The 20,050-nt window shown below is 35.2% G+C and overlaps 1 long non-coding RNA gene across 1 annotated transcript in view; it reads left to right on the forward strand.

Moving 5' to 3' along the window:
- LOC112450340 overlaps positions 1-6,400 on the forward strand; it is a 68,061-nt gene extending 61,661 nt beyond the window's left edge. Inside the window, exon 3 of the long non-coding RNA XR_003038914.1 lies at positions 4,856-6,400. This is a non-coding gene — a long non-coding RNA (uncharacterized LOC112450340). The remainder of the gene's footprint in view (positions 1-4,855) is intronic.
- Positions 6,401-20,050: the final 13,650 nt, after the last annotated feature.

Raw genomic sequence — 20,050 nt, forward strand, 5'->3', positions numbered from 1 at the left:
ATCTGTATCTGTGTGAACAAAATGAGCTTCAGCAGCTCAGTTAGTTAGTTGGTTAGTTAGCAGGGGAATCAGTGTGTACTTAGGCCCCAATTATCCACTAAATCTGCCTCTGTCTCTAAATGAGATTATTGCCACACACAGAAGCTGAGTCTCCCATTGGGTTCCATTAACTTTGATTACTCCTCATTATTTACTTACAGCTCTGCCTCTGTTATTGCTTTCATTCACACACACATACAGAAAAAAACAATGAGGGTAATGTGAACAGAGAGCTGCACGCACAGAATTTTATGTAAACACATATAAAGACAGAGAAAGATGCAATTACTGTGAGTGCAAAAATAAAACAAAAAGATTGTGGGAATGAACTTTGTGAGAAAAATGATACAAGCAAATGGGAATATGTGTAAAATAAAGATGAGTAAAAAAAATGAGTAAAAAGGTGTGTTTTAGAAGTAAAAGAAGGGAGGGACCTAAAACAAATAAAGAGTGAAAAAAGTATTTTCTTTTGTTTCACACATCCTGTTTATGCAGTTTTTAAGCAAGGAAAGGACAATAGAAACTGCCAGAGAAAAAATAAAATAAATAAATATATAAATTAAATAAAGATTTAGGAAAAAGAGCAACGAAGAAGTAGAGTAATTGTGAAAGAAAAAGAAAATAGAGAGAAGGGTGAAAAAATGTGACACAATATGATCAGGCAATTGAAAATCAATGTCTCCCAATACATGGAGGAAAAAAATGTAAGAAAAAACAAACAAATATTAACAAAATATCTGATGAACAAATGGACAGATTGTCAAGGAATTCCTAGAAACTATTTATCTAATGTACCTCTACAACAAACTAACTTTTGGGAATATAAAAATGACTTTAACTCAGCCAGTTTTACAGATATTGAGCTAAAATCTGGTGTGGTTGTAGCTGAGAGTCATTACCAACAGGTCTAAATTTAAAACTGCAGCATTAACATTTGATGTCAGTCCTGTTTGTATGGAACCAAAATGACACATGAACCACTGGATAGATTTTAATGAAACTCTCAGAAACTAATTATTGAATACATCTACAACTGATTAACTTTTAGAGCCAACCCAATTCAAGATGGCAACCACAGCTAATGAACTTTAGCAAACAGTTGTGTTGAGTATACCTCAGTCAGTTTTATAGATCTTAAGCTAAAATTGGATGTGGTAGAAACTGACAGTCATCCTTGACACAGAGCTAACACATATTTTGAGATCTAAGATTGCCCATAACATAATTTATAAGCTTTGAACCAAATATTAACTATGTTGCTTTTTTATCATTAGTCTAAAACTCTGACAGTAAAAGGCAGTGGGTGATATGCATTCCTTCAAGGAACGCGAGGCTTTTAATTGTGGACCCTATTCATTTTTTCTTGGGCGCCTGAAAGCATAGAAAAAACAACAATCTTTACAGATCCTGCATATTTTTTAACAGTAACTCTGAAATAAAAGATCATGATATGGAATACATATATATCATCATCATCATCACTTTGTGGTAATTTAGGCTTTAAAACACGTGAGTTTTAATGGAAACATAGCCAAAGAAGTAGCACCTTGAAACAAAAAAAGAAAACTTCATCATTTCAACAAACTCTTTTTGTTACTAATTATGAGTTGTTAAAAAAGGAAAGTAGTAATCAGACCAACAGTTTTATATATATATATATATATATATATATATATATATATATATATATATATATATATATATGTGCATGTATATCTACTATTTTAAGGGATAAAAATCTTTTCTTTTTTTTTTTCATTAGTCCTGCTGGGTGTGGAAACCACCATGGAGTATATAACGTCCTGCTGTTTGAAAGGCAGTGAAAACCACATTGTCTTGCCATTACAAGTGAAGTGGTTGTTGGTAATAAAATGAGAATAACTGTATGATGTGCATCTTCACTTTAGATCAGATGTGATCCGATTACAAGTTAAATGTATTATTTTTGATCCCTGTGGGATAGCTGAATGGAGTGGTAAATGAAGTGGAAGAGAACAGAAAATATGCACTTTTCTTATTTGTATTATTATCATAATAATAGCACAATTCTCTCTAATTTGATACTCTCTAGAATAAAATGTTTCGCCTTTCAAAATATATATTCCTGTTTTTTTTCTTTGTTTTTTTTTTCCTTTTGCAATTGAAGGATGAGGAGCAGAAAATGGAAAACAAAAGAACATAGGGAGAGATATGAAGGACGGTTTTATTCATATAAAGTTGATTTGTCTTTAGGAAAATTAACTCTTTACGCTTTTTTAAGGAGAGCCCTTCTCCACATAAGAGCCCTTACTCCTGAACTTTTAATGTAGAAATGCAAGCATGGTGATTGAAGAGCTTTTCATTTGTTGTTTTTGGGGCTTTGCCCACCGCTCACGGCAAACATTGCTCCATTGTCACACTCTGTGTACACAAATCAGAAGGGCACGAGTGTGTAAATGTACTCTTGCATAGCAGGGTAGCATGTAGATTTTTTTGTGTGTGTGTATCAAACTGTTTCTACATGAGCATTAAAGGATGACAGTTGTTTTGCCTCAAAACTTTTTGATGGCAAAAAGAGAGAAAACTACATAAAAACCAGAGGAGAGTGGGGAAAAGAAAAAGCAGAGGGTGGAAGAACTCAGCTCTAAGGCCTAATTTCACCAACATTGTCCTTTGCCTAATTGCAAAATCCTTCTGTTTCCCCTTCTGTCCCTGCCGTGTGGCCCTATGGCACCGCAAGGTAAAGAAGAAGTCGGGTTCTAATTTCATTTTGGTTTGTCTTAGGACAATTCTTAGATGTTTAATTCTATCCCAATTTCATGTAATCAGGCAAAAGACTTCCCTAGAGGGAGGGCATCGCAGGCCAGGGCCAGGCATATGCTATTTGCAAATGTAATTGGTTCACCTTTATTCTGCTCCTTCTGATGTTCAGCGTGTCACTTCTCTCACTCATTTATCTCTTATTATCTCCACATCCTTCTCTCTCTTACCATCTTTTTCAGTGGACCCATGGTCTCCCTTTTCTTCCCGTCTCCGCTTCGTCTTTTCTCCCTCCCCTCTAGGCGAAAGTATCGTGGTTGTTATTGTGATTTCATTTTTTTTTTCTTCTCATCTCTGTCTCTGCAGCCTCTGGACATTGACTACAAAATCCATTATCATTTGTATATTTTAATTATGCAAATGAGGATAGCTCAGCTGGCCTCTTGGAGGCTGCAGGGGAGAAAGTGGGAACTCTACAATTCATGATTACAATTCATCCGCTCGTCTCGCTTTAATTGTAACAAGCTAATTACCTTGTTTCCATTTAGTTTGAACAATGCCAAAAAGGAAAGACAACAGTGATAGCTCTGGCTGACTCACAAGACAGGAAACAAAGCACAACAGTTTAGAAACTCAGTTTTAATTCAGTGCAAACACTCACAGGTTTCAAGTCTTGTTTTGTTGTTGCTTTTCATCTGTTGGATAAAACAAATGATAATGTAGTAGAACGCAATCATCGTGTTTGGATAATTATTCTCTTAATGTGAACAAAAGCATTTCCTCTGAACAAAAGGAACTTTCACTTTCGCCTACAAAAACACATTGGGACCTTGGTTTTCCTGAATTGCTTTAGAATAATTGTCCGCTTATGTCTGGTTGTGACAAGCTGGGATTTAATCTCAAGTTATTTTTAATTTGACCATAATTTTGATTGAAAACACCAGAATTTATTAATTCTTATTTTAACTTTATTTTCTTATTTTAAATGTTATCTATTATCTGTGGCAATGACAGAGTTCTGTGCTCTTCCTATCTGGACACCCTACAAAAATAATTACTGGAAGAGAGGGATGAGCCTGTTTCTCTGCTCACTTTTTAGCAAAAAACATACACCCATGGTGTTCAGCAAAAGCACCACTGGCTGACCTTCGATGGACTGTCTATGTTTTTCTCTATTTTAATTTTTTTGAAGTTGCAACTAACATGAACTTTTTTACAAGTCTGAGCCACAGTGAGCCAAGAGAGACAAACATAAACTAAGCTAAGAATATTTTTAATTGTTTATGCTACCTTTGTTAAGCGTCTTTTTTTTTTTACAAAAACGTGATATTTTTTTTTCTTTTATTTAAAAGTTAAATAATGATGAGGAAGGATGTTGGTGAAAAGGTTTCCCTCAGAAAGACCAGAGGCAATCATCCTGGACTTCCGTGGGTTTATGAACCCTCTAAAAGACCAAGTTTGTGTTTCTGCCGGCAGTGCTCAGTCTCAGATTCGCTCCGTCCTGAGGTTTCTCACAGAAATGAGTCCAGGGCTTCTGGGGATCAAGACCAGTCCTCAGCTGAACAAGATCTCATTATCTCTCCCTCACAGACCTATGCACACACATATAAAGTCATATACTGCGCAAGGACATGCACACACAGATGTGTACTCACACATGCACACCCTTTGTCATGCCACAGTGAGCAGGGTGCCACAATGAGGGACCTTGAATGTATGTCACCATGAACAAGACATGTGGGTATTTCTTTTACTCTTTTTAGTCATATGAAAGTGAAAACAGATACATAAACTCTTCTCCCGTTCCAAAATATTTGATGTTCCTATCACATGCTCACACTTATCCATCAACACAGAAAAACTTCATTGCTTTTCAAATCAGAATTAAAAAGCACATATTCTGTGACTTTTATTGTCACACATTCTCCCTCAGATATTAAGTCCTTTTGTCTGCAAAGAGCAGAGTGGCATTACCAACTGCCATTTTCTCCATGCCCACCTACTTTGAGTTGCCATCAGGGAGATACTTGAAAGGTATTTGAAACTGTCGTCCTTAATCATTTCCCGGATCCCGCAGGACACTGTGTGTGACGTGAAGGACGGACCGGAGGAGGAGGAGGAAGGATATTGGGAGAGAAAGTGATGTCACCCATCAGTCAAATCTTACCAAAGTGTTCCAGAAACACCCAGTAACAAGAATGGATACAAGATCCTGCAAATTAAAATAAATGAATCACTCCAGGAACATGTTTATATCCAAAAGTACATTCATGTTTTGCAGGTGTAAAAGAAAAAGTTACACATGATGAAAATCTGTTTTACCTCCAGTTACAATCATTGTGCTGAAAAACCTTAAGTGGGTCATGGACCTCTTTCTGCCATCACATCCACTCCTTCCCTCCCATCTCTGGTTTTGAAGAATTGGATTTTATAATGACTTTACATTTTTTAATCATGAGAGACTTGATTTGCTTTTTGACCAGTAAAACGTCTAATAGTGTCTGCTTTTTGCCCTTATCTCTGTGTCCATCTTTGTTTGTTATATTGCTCAATAAACACACATTTTGGAAGGATTTCATGGTAAATCCGTTAGCTTGAACATTTATTTGAAAGAAGTCAAATCAGTAGTGGAATAAAATGAGCTTATTGTTTTTAATCTTCCTGCTGTTTCTTTTGATATTAGAAGTAATGTAGTCAATATGTTGTGAGGTGCAACGCACAAAGGTGCTTTCACAAATGCCTTTCATTACACTTAAAACAGAAATAAAGAAGAAATAAATGGGTTATGTCTTATATTCAAATGCTTTACATACATATTTACTTTGCACATAATTCTTTACTGGAACTTGAGGCCAAGTAACAAACGCATGCTTTTTAATTCATTACTTTTTTGATGCAAAACTGACGCTTATTCTCAGCATCTGTGACATTAAAATGTGTTTCTGTTTGTATTTCTGTTTTTACTTCTGCTAAAAATTGTAGTCTTTTTCTAAATATGTGTTGTTGTACATAGCATCCCAAATATGTCAATTCATAAAGCTGAACCAAGTCTAAAGTTGTTTTTTTAGTATATGTACACAAGCAAAACCAAGAATCTTGTATCTCTCTCTCTCTCTGTGTGCACTTGTAAACTGAGGGCAAGGCAAACAAACTGCTTGTTATTGAAGCAGCCATGAGTATATTAATCAATGAAGAAATAAACACCATGAAATATTTGTCATATAATTAGTATAATTTGCATTCTTCAGAGTACAGCATGTTTACAGACTGAAGTTTCTCGTGTTTGTTTTATTGATTCTGCTTGTTTTTTTTAAGATGGTCCTCATTTCAGTGCTGTTCTTGCCACACTTACTGTACTAAACATAAACAAATGCAAATCAAAAATTAATCTGGGCTATTTCTGGAACTTATGTGGCTTTTGGTTGAGGATGAACTTTTGAAGTTCACTCTGAGACTTCTATAGATGTGACCTGGATCAGCACAAATGATGAAACCATATTTAACTAATCTCACAACTTTAGGATTCATGGTCAGAAAGTCTCTAATATCACATGTACACATTTAAGTGTGATTTTTCCTTGAATTAGTATGTTTTTTTATGTTTGTTTGTTGTTTTTTTCTTTGCCTAGATATAACTTTAGTTTTACATAATTTACGAGATATTTGGTGAATATAAAATGGACCTCTTTTGCTGTGTAAGTTATCTTTTATTGGGTAATAAAGCAATGTTTAATATTTGTTTAAAAAAAAAACCATCAATTTTTTTTACCTGTTAGATTTAACTCATCCTTACATTTATCGTTTTGCTGACCTTACTGAATCTTCTTTAGAAAAATACCAACATGTTTTATCAGCTTCACTGATGCTTTCTGGGGCTTTTTATGGTGTCTTTCTGTTTCATCCATGTACATTTGAGAGGTTTAGAGTTCTGTGCTCAATTCTGAATACTAAGAATTCTGTCTGACCTTTCCACAATGCATTTTAGTAGAAACTTGCAATACCAGCCTTTGGTTATAAAAAGCAGTAGAGATTTTGAATGCATCAAGTAAAACTAGTATGAGATTTAGCACATTATATACAGGATTTCCTATTTTTTAATTCAGCAGTTTATGCAATGTTGCTTTCAAAGAGTTATCCCTGAACTGTTAACATATTTTCAGGTTTATAGCCACATCTTTTTCTTTTTAAAAATAGAAGTGATTTGTACAAAAACAGCCTGTTGAGCTGCTTAACTGAAAAACACACATAAAATTTTATTTAAAAAATAAAACAGAAGATAAAGAAGTATTTAAAATCACTCTCATTGTTGGTTCCATTTGCAGCTTGAAATCTGTTGGCAAAGGTCAGTCAAATGGATGAGGAGGCCAGCAGACGGAACATTTAAAGATCTACTTTCTCTGAAATATCTCATGGCCTCTGTTTTTCAAATACAGCTAAGAGGTTTACTAGCAGGTCAAACTCAGAGAGTAAGCGAAACATAAATGTAGAGACGGCAGGAGAGATTTAAATATGTAGCGTTCATTTAGAGATCAGACACTCAGTAAGGATCAGCTTATAATAGTGTCTCAATCTCACATTTTCAGTTGCACTTGAGTTGTTCAAATATGTGGCCTATTTCTGTGACTAAAAGCATACAAACACACAAACATTACAACCACACAATCATTTGATATCTTATTCTCTGTGTTACAGCTTTTCAGAGCTTAACATCACTAGCACAACACAACAATTCCGGTTCATTTATACATTTATTGATGTTTACAAATGTTTGAATGTCTAGATGAGTGTTACTGAGAATTTAGCACTCCTGTTGCATGAGATATGAAGCTGCTGCACATTCTGATTGTTCCTCTTGATTGAGCGAGATTGCTTCAGATGACATTAAACACCCAAGAGGGGTGTTTGGCTCCTTGCTCTGTGATGTCTTTGCACCAGCCTGCATCTATGGTCTCTATGCTACAGCTGTACTACCCTATGGGTACTGTTAATAATCCAGTTGAAGGAGCTGAGGTTCCTCATTGCCATGTCATTGCTGAGTCCTAAAAGGTTCTGTAGGACTCTCAGTCTATCCAGCAGACCTTTCTTTTCTGTCCGCAAGAAAAATATTAGCCCATACAGCTGGATTCCTGAGTCAAGGAACGAAGCCAAGTTTTAGTCTTTTGTTGTCATGTTAGTAATTTCTTCTGTAAATATTCCATCTTATTTTCCAAGTCTAATGATTTGGGAGAAAAAGTGATGGCATAGTCAATCTGTAAAAGTTAGCTTCAAGCCGTTGTTGACCGTCTCTGTGGTCCCTTCTTACCTCTTACCACAACACTTTCTGTTCATCCTCTTCAGATCAACTGGCTGCCTCCTCAGCAGTTTGCTGAAAAACTCCTCCTTCATAATAGGAAATCTATAATATTCCACAGATTGTTAAAGGTTGATATTGATTTCCAGCAATAGCGTTGTCCTGTCTGAATCTATTTAGGGAAAAGAAATGTTTTTCTTCAAAGCAAGAGTGGCCTCTGTTTGTGCAAGTTGCATTTGTGGAACTGAATCCAAGCTGGTTGTTTCTGTGACTAAACTTTTTTAGGACTAAACTTGGTAAATAATGATAATGACCTAGAGGGTGTGATGGCCAATATATATTCATATTAATGATGTTTAAGCTAAGTGCTAAACTTAGTTATCTTTCCCAAACCAATTAATTTAGTTCACAGCCCTAAACCTGACAAAGTAGTTTTCAACTTCTTATCTTCCCAAGCAGATTTGACATTCAAACCGAATTTGTTCATGTTTGTGCTTAAATCAAATTTAGTCATTTAAATCAGTACTCACAACCAAACACAGTTATTACTCACTTTGAAATAAAATAAAATGTTCATATTTGTGTATTCCTCCTGTTCCAGGCACACAGAGTCTTTGATTCAGTCTAGTCACCATTAAACTTCTGGCCTGGGATTATTGTAGCAACATCTGGGTAGCACGTTAATGGACCACATATAGTTTAAAAGTTTAGATTTAGAAATGAACATGTTGCCCTTAATTTGATCTCAGATAAAGTGAGTGAAAGTGATAAGTAGAGTAGGATTCTGACTGTCTGCATATTTTCTTTTAATATAAGCAAATTATGGCTGAGTACAGCTGTCATCAGTAACCAAAGCAACACTGATGACATGAGACCCACCCAAACTGTGTGTGTCTCCCTGAGCACTTAAGGAAAGTACCATCTGTCAGTTTTTTCCACTCCATCTTTCTTACTTAGTGGATTCCTCCTGAGTGTTGAGGCTTACATAAAAGAAATTTTAAAAAAAATCTTCTCACCAAAACATATTTAAGCTCTTAGCTATGACTTTTAATCCGTGAATAATAGTGAAAGCTGGTAATAGAGGAGTACTTCAAAACACAAACGTAAGAAAGAAGGGCCAATCCAAGGCAATTGGGGCTGAAATTAAATTGACTTTTTCTGTCTCTATGGTTTCTTGACAGAGACTTACAGTTCTTACCAACATTTTTACTAAAAATGTATCCTAAATGTACTGATAATGACATTAAAATGTGTTTTTTGTGTTTTAAACCCTAAAAAAACCCAGACTATGATAACATATAATTGAAGACTTGAGCAAATCTATCTTCTTTCATTATTTAACCGGATTGTGTACCACTACTATTGCTGCTATTATTGTTCTAACCTTCCTGGGAGATCCTTACAAAACTATAATTTCAAATTAGTGTCAGAGTTGACAACTATTTAACAAAATGTTAACAAAAACAATAAGTGGAACATGAAGAAAAACATTTTTCAATTATATTTTTTGAAATTTAATAAAACTGATAAACCAAAGAAACAGAAGCTTGGTGTTTTACTTTTAAAGCCTTGATGTGTTTTAACATATACATATTTTCACTGTCAGTGTTATCTCATTGGGCCACACAGTGATGTAGTAGGTAAAGGCTGTTGCCTCACTGCAAGAAGGTTGCAGGTTTGACTCCCAGCTCTGGCCTTTCTGCCTGGAGTTTACGTGTTCTCACATCCATGGATGGGTGGTATGTTTCTGCTACAGTGCCACTGCTTCTCAGTTGATGTTTTATTTTCAAATACAAGTTTTAGATATAAAAATCTCTTTCCCAGGTCCAAATGCAATGTTACATCCTGATTATCACTCTACGGTATAATCACTACTTAAAGAAATTGTTTGTCATGTACTTTATATAAATTACCTTAAGCAGATGTCTAGAAAAAGATGTTTTGATAAATGCATTCATGCAGAACATCTGTCAGTAGGTTGTGAAAAATCCAAAAGATTGTATTAATGTAGAATGGAAAATAATCCATTAAGAGTGACATAAAAAACATCTTGTTATACAGTTTCTAATGTCTGTGTGCCTATTAAAAAGGCCCAGCGTGTTTGTGTGTGTACTCACACCAGCAAACATGTTGTGTTTATACACTTATGCCACATGCTTGTTTGAATGGAATTATCATCAACAACAAAGGCTCACATTTCTGTTGTCATTAACGCTGTCAGATCACTGCCACCCACTCTGTGTGTCCTTCTGTTAATCCCACACTCTGCAACTGGTAAGAGAAGATAGTTATGCAGTGGTGGATCAACAGTAATACAGTGAGAGATAAGTCAGGAGCTGTTTTGATGCTGACTTTTAATGGGGGTGGGGGGTGGTTAGAGTCTACCTATCAAAAACAATGTGAAACTGATCCATATGTGAGGTCTATAATCCTGTTTGAAAGACATATAGTTGTCAAAGAAACATATTGTTTTAATGGTTAAAAGAAGGAAATATATCTTTTTGAATTGCTTCAGTGGGAGAACACAAATAAAATAATAAAAACACGGAAAATGGTTATTTTATAGTGCTGTTGTTTACAGGTGCTCAAACTGTTCCTATCTGTAATAAGCATACTGTTTTTCTAGGCTGCATGAGCGCTAAATAACAAAATAAAATAAATGAGTTTCGAAAATGTATTCAGCAAATCATTTACAAGTTGCAGTGGATTTCTTTTCTGCCTGGTGTGTGTTTTAATCTTGTGCTGCCTGTGAGTGTGTGTGCATTTCAGTGAGTTTTCCACCCTATCTGTGGTCTACATATGTGATTCAACTTAAGCCAGTACACACACACATATGTGCACACACACAACACACAAACTGTTATCTCCCAGAAAAGGCAGCTAATATTTGTTGTTATTTAAACACCACCACTGATAGGCAGCTGAACAATAATTATTTTCTGGAACAATAATTATTACCTTTTAATTCCATTGTTTACCATTTTGCCCAATGGCCCCTCTTTAAACGCCAGCCTCCATCTATAATGACGAGCCCTTAAGCAGAACTTCATTTAACACAAATATCAAATAATTACAATTTAAATTATTGAAAAGGAAAAGTGTTTTTTTGTTTTTTTTTCTTTTTTGGATTTGAACATTAATTGTGAAAGAAATGTATGCTGGTTCTATCCAGTAGGCTGTTCTAGTTTATGTTTATTAAATTTTATCTTATCTTTTACTTTCTGTTGAGCTTTCTTCTGTATAAAGTCATTGTTAATGTTTTGAGCATAAACAGATGTTTATATATTTATTTTTTATGTCTGTTGTTTGTTGATTGTTGTCTGTTATAATTTGTTCAGTGAACCAAATCTAGCAACAACTTTGCTCCTAGTTTGTCAGCTGGTTACATCTGAGACCTAACACAAACCTGTTGAATTTCTCTCTCATAAGAACATTGCTAAATAAATCCAAAACTCTGTCAATTCAATTCTTCAGGGACAAATTTTGAAATAAAAAAGATTCTACAAGTATAAATGTGTTGGACTAAATTTGTTGAAAATTTATTCAGCAGCATTTCAGAGTTCCAGTTTCCTTCTAATATATACACAGGCACAGTTGTACACTGCCATTTCTTAAGACTTAATAATTGTCCTAATGTGATAAAAAAAACATGAATTAAGTGAGAAAAGCAGCTGTATCAGCTTTGTTTTCTTGCAATACATAAAAACAACAAATAGAGTAAGATTAGATATATGCAGTTTAATCTGACAGACCTATGATGTCTGTTTATGTGTGACTGCTTACACGATCTCCCCCGTACTGCATATATTTAAGGAGATTAACTACACGCCTGATCACAGGATTACACAATAAAAGCCTTTCTGAGGTGTGGGGGACGTGCTTATGTGATATTGTGTTAGAGGAACAGGAGCTCACAAACATGTACTGATGTCTGTATTTCCTGACATAGTTTTAAAAACACATTGATGCAGAATGCTGCTGTGACAGATGCTCACAGTTTATCATCCATCTTTTAGTAAGATAGGTGTCAACAACTGTGGGTGAAATACTAGTGACAACAGTGTTGGTTCACTTTGGGTTTTATCCCCAAAACTAAGGCTTTTATAGATTTAAAAAAAGTTATAATGATTTGAAAGCTCGTGTCTAATTTGACCCTAACTTAAGTCATGTTTATATAAAGGACAAATATAAATCAAGCTAAGTCAAATTGTAGGTTTTACCAAATAAAGTGATGTGTTTTATTTCCTTATCGCTAAAAACAGAATTAGTTACAGAAGTTCCATATTTTCCAGATTAAAACACATAACTACAGGTCATTCCATTCACACCGGTTTTCTTTATGACAGGATTTCATTTTATTGGTCATTAGGGTAATTATAATATACTGACACATCTTCATTTGCAACAAAAATGTTATTTAAAATCATGAATGATACAATTATTGATGCCCTTTTTTTCCTCTTTCCCTCATTTCTTCTTCTTTGTCCAATTTCTGGGGAAAAAAAGGCTTTCTATTCACTTCTTTTATTGTCTCTCTCCATCTCTGAATCTCTGCATCACTCTCTATAATGCCTGGTGATTAAGCGGTAGTTTAACCTCAGGTCCTCATTAATAATAGACAAATAGAAAAAGCCTGCCTTGTTCCGCTTCCTGTCAGTAGCACTAATAGAGCCCTTAACGTCCACATTAACGTAGCCCTTGTTTACTCAGGGAGCTGGACAGACATGATGAAACACACAAATGCATCATGTCTACAGTGTAATGCATAAAAGTGTCATGGCCAAAAGTAGGCAGATGCATAAAGATTTACACGTTGGACTCTAATAGTGTGCACAAATTTGACTTTTGCAAAACAAGTCCTAAAAAATAACTGCAATTTCATTTAACAATTATGTCAAAGATTCAGAAGTGAACATCGGGATACAATCAATGGGATTTGGAAGCCTTTTGAACTGATCTGATTAAGTTAAAATCAATCTATTTATCCTCAATGAACAAAAGTAATCTTAGGTGGAAAAGAGAGTGAGGAATTAAATGAAAAAAAAATGTATTTGTGAAATCCAATATCTAATTCTAAACATCAAATCAAATCAACTTCATTTTTGGAGCATATTAAAAACAGCCAAAAATGACCAAAGTGTTGTACATATGAAACCATATGCATTAAAATAAACCAAACAGTGTATATACACTTTTTTTTTAGCATGATTTAAAACTTTTAGCTGCTGTTATAATTGACAATAAAGCTGCTGAAAGTATCCTGCTGAGATGCAACCTTGACTTGCAGGTTGGATGTCTAAAAATCAAAATAAAATTTAAGAAAACAAAATCACAGACATTATGATTTTGTCTGATTTAAAAGATCGCAAAAGCAGATAAATTGGATCTTTTTTGGTGGATGATAAGAAAATGTTTTGATCAGCCTGAGTAAAAAGAGGGAGAAGCATTGGTTGCAGAGACAAAACAACTTCTGACAAACTCAGCTGATCGGTGGTTGGGACGGTTTATCATAGCAACCTGACTGTCTGTAGTCTGATGGAGAAAATAGTGACAAGTTTATACAAACTTGTGACTGCTTGTAAAAACACCTAACGTAGCTTTCATTCAGATTGTTCAGAAAGTTTTGAGTTTGAGTTGGATGGTGAAAAATGACTCTTTAAGTGGCCGTGCTCATTAGCTTGGATCCACAAATTTATTAGAAATTCTCCCTGATTTTTTTAACTTGATAATGGTGCACACAACCCTACTTGTGAACAGAAAAAGAATATTGTTATTATTATTATTGTTATTTTGTCAAACCCTCACATTTACCTTTAGTTTTACTCTGTTTTTGTTGGTTAATACCCCACCCCACTTAGACACATAAACATAGACTTGCACTCATACAGGCTAAAAATGCTTGGTGCAGGCCTGATGGGGCGACATTTGTGGTAATTCATTCAGAATCCATTTGAATGCATTGTGCAAGCCTAAGTGCCAATCTTCCTTTTTGGTGAGTTTCCATGATTTTATGTCCCATGAAAAACCATGCAGTCTGCCCCACAATAGCCTATTTAAGTTACATTAGCGCTGAATATTCCCCAGTAAAGAAAATTAAGCCATGATACTGTGAGATCATCTCTGTTAGTTATCTTCTCCCCGCAGAGATGTGTCGCTTTGACGCCCTGCAGAGAGCTGAATGAGTCTCTTGGATGAGACGTCTTATAGTCTGAGGCTTACCTCACATCGCTCTGTTTCTCTGTCTCTCTCTTTCTGTATTTTATTTTTGTTTTACACAAATCTGATCAAAACAAATTATACTTGTAGTGTTGTAAAACGTTATTGAACTTAATCAGAGGACACGTGATATGTAGGTTTGTCTATGGTTTGCGTTGTAATTTATAAGTAGTTTGTCATACAAACGCTCATAAAGCAGACAATCCGGTCATTATAGAACAATTTGACTGAGAACAGAGGAAGTTTATTACCTTGCCCATATCATTTTGAATGTATTCCAATTTGATGTTGGATTACTTACTTGTTTCATTATTTTTTTTTCAAACCCTAGTAGCACATTTCTAAATTGTGATTTCTATAATAAATTACATTCATCAGAAGACAAACACGCTGTGCCATTAGTTACACTCACTTCCTGCTGCTTTAAAAGCAGCCTTCTTCACAAACTTTTTTTCAAAACATCAATCTGGGCTATATTTAAATGATAAAAGGTTTAATGAAATGGACTTGAGGTTTTACATGTTAAGCTCATTAACCTTAAATTGTAATGTGTATATTACTCTGCAGCAAATATTTTTTTAGGTTTATAATAGATTTCATGGGTTAGATTGGTAACCAATCTTCTCCTCTGAGAACGAGAGAGAGTGCTTTCCAAACAGTCCATAATGATTCAGTGATAGTGCAATTTTGACCACAAAAACAGCAACTAAATGTTCATTGGAGTTGATTTTCCATGTAAACATGCTTTTCAGTCTGTTAATCTGAAGTGTTTGAGAGTTGAGATTTCCATCTTTTTAATACTAATTCCTGCATATTACTGATGAATTCACTATCCAGTTACCACGAATCAGTCCAAGACTCAGAAATGTTTCACAACATGCTTGGATTTGCATGTACACACACACACACACACACACACTGCACCCTGCTCCATCTGACCTTGCAGGCTCTCTGCTTGCTTTAAAAGCAGGCTGTAGCGCCCAGCAGTCTGTCTGCTCTGCCAAGCTAATTGGCTTCAGCTCAGTGTTCACTGTTAACGTCTCATTACTCATTCCACTTAAAATAACTTCCACAAGTTTGCTTGTGTGCAGGGATCATTAAAAGTCAAGCAAGCCCTTAATTATAGACCCGGATCGTTTGGTAAATAAAATCATATCTGCAGCTTTGTTTGTGCACTATTCCTTTTTTAAATATTTTAACAAAAGTAACCTTATTGTGAAATACAACCACAATCATATAATTGAAAATGCTTTAAAAGTCCATATAGTAAAAAGTTTTATTATTATGGTATCAAGAAAACAAAACACAGTAAAATACAGTAAAATTAAACTGAAAGACACATTTAGGATCAAAGCAACAGCAGAGGAGTTAAAGCCATTGCAGAGTGCAAAATATAACTCACAAAACAAAGTGAAACTGTTTGCTTCTGATTGTTGAACTTTTTAATGTGAAATAAAAAAGAATGCATTGTCTGCTAATATGGTTTTAGAGAATTTTTGAGTGCATCGTCTTATAATTTATTACATTTATCTATATATTTGAGTGGAGATGCTCAGCAGATGAGTTTCTATCTCAGAGGAAAACGTGCAAATTAAGAGTGAAACCCATACTTTGTTAATTAATTAAATAAAACGAGGACTTTCTTCACCGTCCAAAAATAAGTAATTTAGTGGAGACTGAAGTCATAAACTGAATGAAGGTCTGTGATATTGGAGGAAAAAAGATTTAGAGCATTTAACATTATCTGCAGTCCAGATGAAATCTGAAATTATCCAAAAATGTTGGACTTTTGAAGTATATTGTTAAATCAACTAACATTCAAATTCATAAAATGTTCTATAACAGTTAACTTCTAATGTGGAATTCCTTTCTTGTGATTGGACAGATTTTCTTCCTTTTTTTGTAATTAATAATTTGATTTTGCTTGGTGTTGAAGAAGGAACACATCATGACAGATTATGAAGAAAAAAGATTTTTTTTTAAAGGAATCTGTTTTCAGTCTGTTTTATCGCCTGAAAATTAACAGCCACTAAACTCAACTAAAACAAAAATAGAGTTATTAAAATTTAGGTAAAAAATATGAATAAGGAAAAAGATGGGCTCTGTGGCACTGTGCACATACATTCTCTTAAACACTACTCAAGTCAATGATTTAAGATTTGAAAGATAAATCTTTTGGTCTCACCTGGATTTTTTTTTTCTAAATTCGAAATAATTTACTGGATAATGTTCCAGATCCTTAATGAAATAATGGAATCTTTTGTGGGTTGGTGTGCTCCGCTAATTGGTATGAGCGCCTGAGGCAAACTCAGGAGAGCAGCTCACAGGGCTGCGCCTCTGAAAAAAACTAACTAAATAAATAAATACATTAAAAAAAAAACTACGGAAAACAAAAGCTTAATTAGACTGTGCAAACCTTTGCTATGGAATAAATATAGTGTGAGAAATCAAGAAATGAACCAAAAATAAATAAATCAGTAAAAAATGCAGGGAAAAAAACAAAAACAATATAGAAGCTCTGATTTTACACGACGGCCCATTGCTGCCATACACTGCCTAATAATGTAGCTTAATAGGCTGTGACATGGCCAGACTAATACTGTAAATAGACAAATAATGTTTCTGCATTCTTTTATTGTGATAATGTAGTGATGCTTCCATGAAGCAGGAGGAAGTAATGACCCGCACCTGTGCTGGCACAAGCAGGAGGGGGGGGGGGGGCGCACACCCTTACAACCCCACCTCTACACCTAAATCCACAGCAAGGCTTTTTTATCATCAAGCAGGATCTTTAAAAATAATAATAATTAATGATAACGCACAGAAATCTCAGAAGATGAGCAGAAGAAAAGACGCGCAGCATTAAGCAAGGATTAAAACTGGGTGATTGCGCGCCATATTGTGGCCTACATCTGCTTTTAAATCCACAGCAAAAGCTCTACCAAACCTCGCGAAATCTGTTTGACCATTAAAATTAGATTTATTAGATAAGAAATCAACAAAAGTCTGGATGGACTGAGTCATGGAAGCTTTCTTTTTCTTTTTCTTTTTCTCTTTTAATCGGTCATTGAAAAGTTAAAAACTTAAATGGAGTGGAATGATTTTATATTAGGAAAAAACAAACAAAAACAAGGCTGTGTTGTAATTTAAGCTTTTGACAAAAGGAGGGTGATGCATTTTAATATGGTAATCACGCGCCCGGGGCATGCGTCATTTATTGACAGATTTCATGTTAAATGTCTCAGGCTCACTTAGTCTTGTAGCTCTTAATTTATTATGTTTTGGGCCCCTCTCGTGCACTCTCTCCCTTCTTCCCCCTCCACCCCCCTTGTTTGACCCTCTGAGGTCACACAAGCAATTCTTTTTTTTCAAACGCATGATTAATTTCTCAGTAGGGCGAGCGGCTAATGCATTATGAAGAAAGTGAAATGTATTCCAACGGGGCTAATAGCGACATTGTATTCCAATAAGCCCCATTATTCCCCCCCTGCTTCTCATGGTTTAGTCATGCTCTGCTTTGGATAACATGTCAAACACATCCTTTTCAGGCACGGAGAAAGTTGTTTCACTCCAAAAATCTAAACAAAAATCAACCATATATTTTTTTCTTTTATTATCAATAATGAAACCCAATTAAATCCATGCATCTTATAGTTTAATCTGTATAACTTATAACATAATCTAAACTTCTGCAAGTAAGAAAGAATAAGCGCGAGCCTGCTTATTTTCTCCATAATATTGATATTTATCGTCATCGTTCTGAGTCGTGACGTCACCACCCCCTCTCCGACCCTCCTCTCTCTGTCCCGTGGAGTGTTCGTCCGCGAGACAAAAGCGCGCGCGGCGACAGCCTAAATTGGTTTGAAAAGAAGCAGATGGGGCTCGTGTTCTCCGCCGCGCGCACACCGATTGAGACTATAAAAAAGCGACCCTGTCGTGTTTATCGAGATGCTTTTGTGAAAGAGGGCTGGAGCGGGAATAAATTGTAGCCAGTCACTCAATATCCTCAGATTTTTTTTATCAATCTGACAGTCAAATTTAAACACTTTTCTTTTTCTAAGACATAAATATAAAATAAGATGGATCAGTTTTGTCTTTTAGTTAGTTTTGAGCATTTCTGAACCATTTAAGAGTGATTAAACTCCATTTAAGGACCTGACAAAGATGATGCATCACTGTTGCTCTCTTCAGCAAACATGTCATACAAGTATAGAGAAAATATCATTTCAATTTTTCATCTTTACGTCTCTCGACAAACCACTTTTAAAACTTCTACAGGACCGAAAAGTCCTCTTTTAAGTCTAAATCACAACACAAACATGTTTGTTCATTTTGCATACTGAAAGCAGCACATCAGAACAGTCTTTACTGTCATTATACAAGAAGTTCCACAAAATTACATGCAGTCTCAATCAGTGCAAACAGAGCAATCCAACTGTCTTACAAGACATTTATTCTACTAAAAACATTTAAAAAAAGAATACCTGAACTAGACCAATATAGTAGGTGTATATGTGTGTACAATAATGTGTGTGTATGTTTATCTTTGAATGCACAGTTATTGAAACACATCAGGCAACCTTAAAACCAGTTTGTAATTAGGTCCTACAAGTACTGGATCAGAAACTACTGCAGTATCATTGTTGTCATATATTCACTAAAGTTAAGGTGTTGAGTTGAAAATGTAATCTTTTTTTAGCTTGTTTTGAAACAACCCATAGTATGTCCCCTCCACCGCTGAAAGTATTTGTGCAACTTTGTTCATAGCAGATGATGAGATCCTCCCTGAACAAATATTAACTTTTGGTCAATCTGCAGTTGTCATTCAGGGCAACTAATAAAGCAGAATAGGTTTTCAGATAAATGAAAAAAAAAAAAAGAATGTGAAGATTTTATTTTTTTCCACCCCAGGGGACCAAGAATTAGCTTTTGAGTGGCCAGTGTTGCATTAATTACCATGATTAGCATGTTTTAATGTTTTCTATTGTATACAGTTTAACATTTCTTTTTTATATATATTTGCATTTATGCTAACAAGTACTGATTTGTATTTATATGTTTCATTTTGTTTGTTTCTTTGTTTGTTTTTTGACCATTGGCTAAATCTGGCACAATGCAACTGCCCCATTTGGGGCGTTTTTGTTATTGTGCATGGTCCCAAATGAATAAACTAAACTAAAGTGTCCTGTGAACAATTATGTCTTGACTAACAAGGACAGTGAGTATCATCCCTTCCCCATGAGCATAGTCCCCCAAAAAAGAGTTAAACAATATCCATTTTCTGCAGCTTCAGAGACTTGCTAATGATAAATGTAGGGAGATCACTTCTGCACATATAATGTCTAACTGGCCTATATGTCTTTTTATTTTTATTTTATTATTATTATTAAAAGATGTGACAGCAGGAGCAACCTCTCTGCTTTAGGAGTTTTGAATAAGGAACTCCTTGGCCTTTTGGAAGAGCACCGCCCCCCCACCACGGCCCCCATTCGGGTAAATAAATCAATCTTTCATTGAGATTTTGAGGACCCCTTTCAGGTGAGTTGTCATAGTCTCTTGTAGCACTCTGTGCTGGTTCTGAGCTCCTCTTACCTTCAATTACAACAGATGATAGCCCATAGGCTACAACGTGCTTCCTGCTGCCGTGGATCCCCAGGGAACAACCTGCATAGAGAGTCGTATTTCGAAAAGCCTTCTCAGCGTTGGATGTGGGTATCAGCTGCCCTGACAGACATTATTCTGATCCCCAGACTGTCTGTCTGCTGT

This window comes from Kryptolebias marmoratus, linkage group LG14 (assembly GCF_001649575.2).
Source record: "Kryptolebias marmoratus isolate JLee-2015 linkage group LG14, ASM164957v2, whole genome shotgun sequence".
NCBI classification, from domain to species: domain Eukaryota; kingdom Metazoa; phylum Chordata; class Actinopteri; order Cyprinodontiformes; family Rivulidae; genus Kryptolebias; species Kryptolebias marmoratus.